General features: G+C 38.0%; 1 pseudogene; it reads left to right on the top strand.

Moving 5' to 3' along the window:
• Positions 1-2,019: 2,019 nt before the first annotated feature.
• Positions 2,020-3,935, top strand: LOC112185083 (annotated as a pseudogene).
• Positions 3,936-6,000: the final 2,065 nt, after the last annotated feature.

The raw sequence follows: 6,000 nt of genomic DNA, 5'->3' as shown, positions 1-6,000 counted from the left end.
TACCATTAATTTTCCATGTTACGCATGTAATTATGTAAACTTACATTTTAGTTTGGACAAATTTCAGTTTACTACCCTGTGGTTTGCACTCAACATCATGTTAGTCCCTGCTCTTTCAATTTGATCAGCAACACCCCCATGCTTTCAATTTCAATCAGCCGTACCCAAATTTTTCCGTGACATCCAAATCAGACGTTAAGTGGTGAGCTGGCAATGACAAAGTCAGCGAGTAGGCCCACAGAAAGGGGTAAACTATCAACATTCCACTTAATTTCCACCCAAACTAAAAAAAAAACAAAACAAAACAAAAAACCCAAATTTCCACCCAAACTCATAACATCAAGAAATTTCCAGTTTTCCACTCAAACCAAATAAAAAAATTACAATTAACAACTATAAATTTAAGCTTGCTAATCAATCATCTCAGACCAAACAAAAAAGCTATCATTAGATCAATTATGCAACATAGTTGGAACAAGAAGAGATAGAGAGAAATGGGTGGGATTGCTATGATATATATGTACTTTGGCAGAAAGACTCATAGCCAAGAAGGTGCAGAAGAACAGATGGTAAAAAGTGGACGTGTTCAAATGAAGCATACCCAGATTTCAAGTACTATGAGAGGCATATACACCAAGCGAATTGCCGAATAGTAGACTTCTTCCCATCTTCTCTAATTGATGAGTTCTGAAACAAGACCTGTAACTTTCTTTTGAAAGAAATACCCAGATTTCAAGTACTGTGAGAGGCATATACACCAAGCAATTCTCATGAACCAACCAGGAATAAATTGAGTTTCAAAAATTTGAATTGAGGTATACAGTGAAGAACCCATATTAGGTGTAGAAGATGGCTATATCTGACAAAATTCAAACAACCCAAATCCAAATAACCCAAATCCAAATAAACAGCACAAAGCATAAAAGTGTTCAATTTCCTTTCGATTGAAGGACACACATCGAGAGAAATCCTTGAACTCAATAGCAATTCACAACCAACCAAAATAACCCAATAACAATTACCGCCATGAAAAACCAAAAACAAAATGATCCAAGTGGAAGTCAGAGTCGCTCGAACCTGAGTTTCTCGGTTCAGACATCTTCATCGGAGTCGGAGTCGGAACGTCTCACCAAGTTGAAAGAGTCGACTCTTCTGGAGGCAGAAAAGATATTGCGAAGTGCACTAGAAAGAGCTCTAATAGATTAGAAACAAACCCAAATAGAATGGAGGAGGTCTTCTTCTTCAAATCCGAGCGTGCAAGCCGAGCCGGCCCCGGCTGTGAAGAAGTTCGGCGAGATTGAAGAGGTGGAACAACCAGATGAAGAGGCGGCGATCAGAGCTCAACAGATATGGGTCGGAGGTCCGAGCTGCAGTTCGGTCTGGGTCGAAGATAGATGCAGGGCAGGGCTTGTCGCAGAGGAGCTAAGATAAATTTGGGTTTTTTTGCTTTTGGTTTTGGTTTTTATATTTTTTTTATTTGGGTGGAAATTAAGTGAAATGTCGAGTTTACCCCTTTCAGTGGGCCCATTGGCTGACTTTGTCGCTGCCAGCTCACCACTTAACGTCTGATTTGGATGTCTCAGAAAAATTTGGGCACGGCTGATTGAAATTGAAAGCACGGGGGTGTTGCTGATCAAATTGAAAGAACAGGGACTAACATGATGTTGAGTGCAAACCACAGGGTAGTAAACTGAAAGTTGTCCTTTTAGTTTTTAAGTGATTTTAATATATCGGCTGCTTAGTTGGTGCTTTGTTGAGTACAAGCATTTAGTAGAAACTCAGGATATTATTTCAGAATGTTCTACTTATTGTAATCAGGGGTTTAGGCTCAATGTCGCCCCCTTATATTCGACAGTTTCTTTAATCAAGGCTATCAAGGCTTGAGGGCTGCCGCACTGCCCTTTTTCTAAAAAAAAAATATATATCGGCTGCTCAGCAGCCTTAGCTCATGGCACCATTTCTCTCTTTACATAAGTAAATGTTGGAACACTTGGTTCTAACAGGGATTGAAAACTTAAAATGGAAGCAGTTACAGAATTGGATCAAGCAACTCTAAGAGGCCAAGCATAAGTATGGAAGTACATGCTCGTCTTTGCAGATTTTATGGCTTTGAAATCTGCTGTGGAGCTCCGCGTACCAGATATCATACACTTTCATGGCCATGCATTGACTTTGTTTGAGATAGCCTCCTCCATCGATTCTTATAATTACCAGATAGAACAAACAGGTTAAGAAAACTTCTTTGAGAATCAAATATGCACCACAAAGACAATACAACAATTTGCTAACGCAGTGTAAACCTCTCCACTGAGGAAACTTCACTGCGTGGCTTGTAACGTAACCAACACGAGAAAACAATCCACTATAAATCAATTGAGTTTACAGTATACAAGTAGTGTTGTTCACAACAACCACTTTCACTTAACAACAAATGCTAACTTGATTTATAACTTATCTAACTTCTTACTTAATCACCACACTATCAATATGAGCCTATCTTCCAATCTTCCTTGATCTCAACATCTCACTGATCTTGACAATGAAAAAATGCTAGTGACAGAGTATGCAAGGAAACGAAACGCGTAAAGAGAGTTTTTCATAAAATGATTTGTGTAAACATTTTCCACACAAGAAAACACTTTTGATACACTAAAAACTCTACCTTCATAAATCAGTTTGAAAACCTTATATAGAGGAGCAAAAATCCCCCTTAATCAAATCTCTTCTTAATCACCGAATAAGATAAACATGGAAAGGTTTTAAACCTGTTTTGAATATGCAATCAAATCTTTTCTAACTGTAATCAATATCTCTATCGGATATGCATTTTGAAAGCATTGTAAATTATATGAGATTTTTCAAATCAATTAAAAGCTATGAATATCAATTTAGAATCATGCAAAAATGATATGAATTAAAGACACCTTCATCTTAAGATCAGTGAGCATGATTTCCTCTTGATGATCCGATTCTGTAATCTTCCTTTATAGCCTTGAGTCACCGGAAAGGCAGGAGAAATATTCTCCTAATCCTTTGCGACTTATGATCTCCTAGCAGCCTTGGGAGAGCATGCGTTGAATGGTAATAGCTCAATATACTTACAATTCTGCATCACCCTCTCTAGACATCACTTGCCTCTCTCGCATCATGCAGTTGCTGGTCTGCAGGAACATCTTCACCACATCATGACGGTGGCGATTCCGGAGAAACCCTCTACGGTTTGACTCACTTGTCTAAATGGCTCTTACATGACTCAGAGCTTCCTCTAGCTCCGATGGTTCTCATGGAGACAAATCCTACTCTAATGGCGCCATGGCACTGTTTCGGCCAATATAATGCATCAAGCAAGGCAGGCCATGCGCCTTTGAGAAAGCGCATTGACAGTTCTTCTCTGAAAATACCGAGTTCAACCGATTGTTCAACGATGGCATGGCTTGCGCCGCTAAAATCACAATAAAAGCGATACTAGTGGGATATAAGGGTGGGTTTGATAACGTGGCGACACTGGTGGATGTTGGTGGTGGGACTGGAGGCGCAGTGGCGGAGATTGTGAAGTTGTATCCCAGCATTAAGGGCATCAACTTTGATCTACCACATGTAGTTGCAACAGCGCCGGTATACCATGGGGTGTCACATGTTGGATCGAGGTGAGATGTTTGATGAGGGCAATAGAACTCGCTACATGAAACCAGTATCTGTTTATCACATTAACATTATATATTTATGTTACTCTAGAATTAAAACTGCAGTGGATTATGCACCACTGGAGCGACAGTGATTGCGTCAAGATATTGAAGAATTGTCGAAAGGCAATACTGGAGAGCAGTGGCAAGGTGATTATTTTGGACGTTGTTCTAGAGCCAAATGGTGATGGCATGTTCGACGACACAGGCTTGACAAAGGACAATGGTGATGGCCCTATATTTTCAATATAAAATCTGAAAAGAAGAATTTTCTTTTATTATATGTAATTTAGAATAAATCATTAAAGATAGCTTATAGACATTTTTTTTTCTTCAAATTTTTTTTAATTCATTTTTTGACCCCCTCAACGACAACGTTAAAGTTCCGCCACTGGTTACGTTACAGTGTTTGCTCAAGATCAATTAAAATTGAGTAGTAAAATGGTGGCTAGTACGTGGGGCACTTGCTCATCTAATTAGCTTCATGACAAATGCCCGAATCAAATAGGTGTCTAGACCGGCCGAACAGAAACATGCACACAAAACTGGACTCATAGGTTTAGTGTTTTTCAGCATCGACGTAATCAAAACATCGGGTAACCGAAAAATAGTACAAATGAAACAGTAGCAGAATATTATATTAACTTCTGGCTTTTTAATTGGGCTTTTGATCATCCTCTACATGATTTTATTCCTACTAATCTTGCTCATACTATTAATACAAATAAAACAGTAGTAGATTATATTGACCATGCTAATTGGAACAAAACAAATCTGCTTGTTCTTTTAGATGTGAACATAGTGAATCAAATTTTGGGTATTCCTATTTCCTATACAAACCAAGAAGATGAATTTATATGGGGTCCTTCTCCCACTGGAAAATTTATAGTTGCAACTTGATAATGTGGAAAAGCACAGGAATATAAACTTGTTAAACAAGTTATGGAAACTAAACATCCCACCTAAGGCCAAGATTTTTGGCTGGCTCTTACTTCGTGGCAGGTTGAAAACCAGAGATAGACTATCTCAACTGGGTTACATAGATGATAATTTATGTCCTTTATGTGATAATGATAATGAAACTGCAGATCATTTGTTTGGCTTCTGTGAATTTTCCTCTGCAGTTTGAAGATTGGCAAACTTTCACAATCCCATTGATTGGCAGCTGGGTTATCTTAAGGTCTTTCAAGAAATGTTTATCAATAGACCAAACTGCAGCAATACTTTTGCAAAAGCTATTGTCACTTGCTGGCAAATATGGAAGGCCAGGAATGAAACTATTTTCAGAGGGAAAGTTAGCTTTCTAAATGAAGTAGTGGCAGCCTCAGCTGCCATACTGTGTAACATAAGGACAGGTTCTATAGTCGGCGGGGCTAGGATCAACTCAAACCATCCATCCACCATTCGGTGGGATCTTCCCCCTCCAAATTATGTCAAAATCAATTTTGACTGTTCAAGATTGCAATGTTCTGCAGCAGGTGGCTTTATCATCAGAGATCAAAGAGGAATTCCGATCCGCTTGTTGCAGCAACCAGAAGCTTTGGGACTACCAGTGTACCATTAGCTGAAGCAATGGCTCTAAGGAACAGTCTTGTACTTGCCGTCTTGCCGAACAATATGGATTCACCAATATACAAGCAGAAGGAGACTCAAAGTTAGTCATTGATGCTGTGAAGGGAAGAATACAACCTCCTTGGAGAATCCACAAAATTGTTCAGGATATTTGGCTTTTAGCCTCTAGTTTCAATTCCATTAATTATGTTTAATTATGTACTAAGAGATGTCAACTTTGTAGCTGATGCTGAAGCAAATCTAGGTCATAGTTATGTTGATTGTTTGCAATGGACCTCTTTATTACCAAGGAGAGTTTCAAATGCACTCTATTTTGATGTTGTAAACTCTGGATGTCCTAGAGGCTTCCGGTACTTATAATCATAGTCTTTTCGGATAAAAAAAAAAAAACCAACCAAAAACCAAAAAATAGTACAAAACTGATTGTGCTAGATTTATTTACGCATTCAGCTGTCTAATGTTTACAAGTCAAAATTGAGAATTTTTTAAGGTTAGTTAACTGGAATCCAACAAATAAATTAATGAACACGTTATTTAGTTATTAACTTATTATTATTATAATAACAAACACCTAAGTGATCTGCTCTTTAAAAATATAATTTACGAGTGGAGGCCTAAAATTAAGGGAATTTATATGCATAATTAGGTAAATGCATATAAATTCGAAATGGAATGGTACATGCAATCCTTCAAATTAATTAGGTAAAAACAAATCCGATCTATTAACAGAAAATTCTATTATTAA

The sequence above is a fragment of the Rosa chinensis genome, chromosome 2 (assembly GCF_002994745.2).
Source record: "Rosa chinensis cultivar Old Blush chromosome 2, RchiOBHm-V2, whole genome shotgun sequence".
NCBI lineage: Eukaryota > Viridiplantae > Streptophyta > Magnoliopsida > Rosales > Rosaceae > Rosa > Rosa chinensis.
The sequence above is the reverse complement of the archived record's forward strand: the minus strand, read 5'-3'. Positions and strand labels throughout refer to the sequence as shown.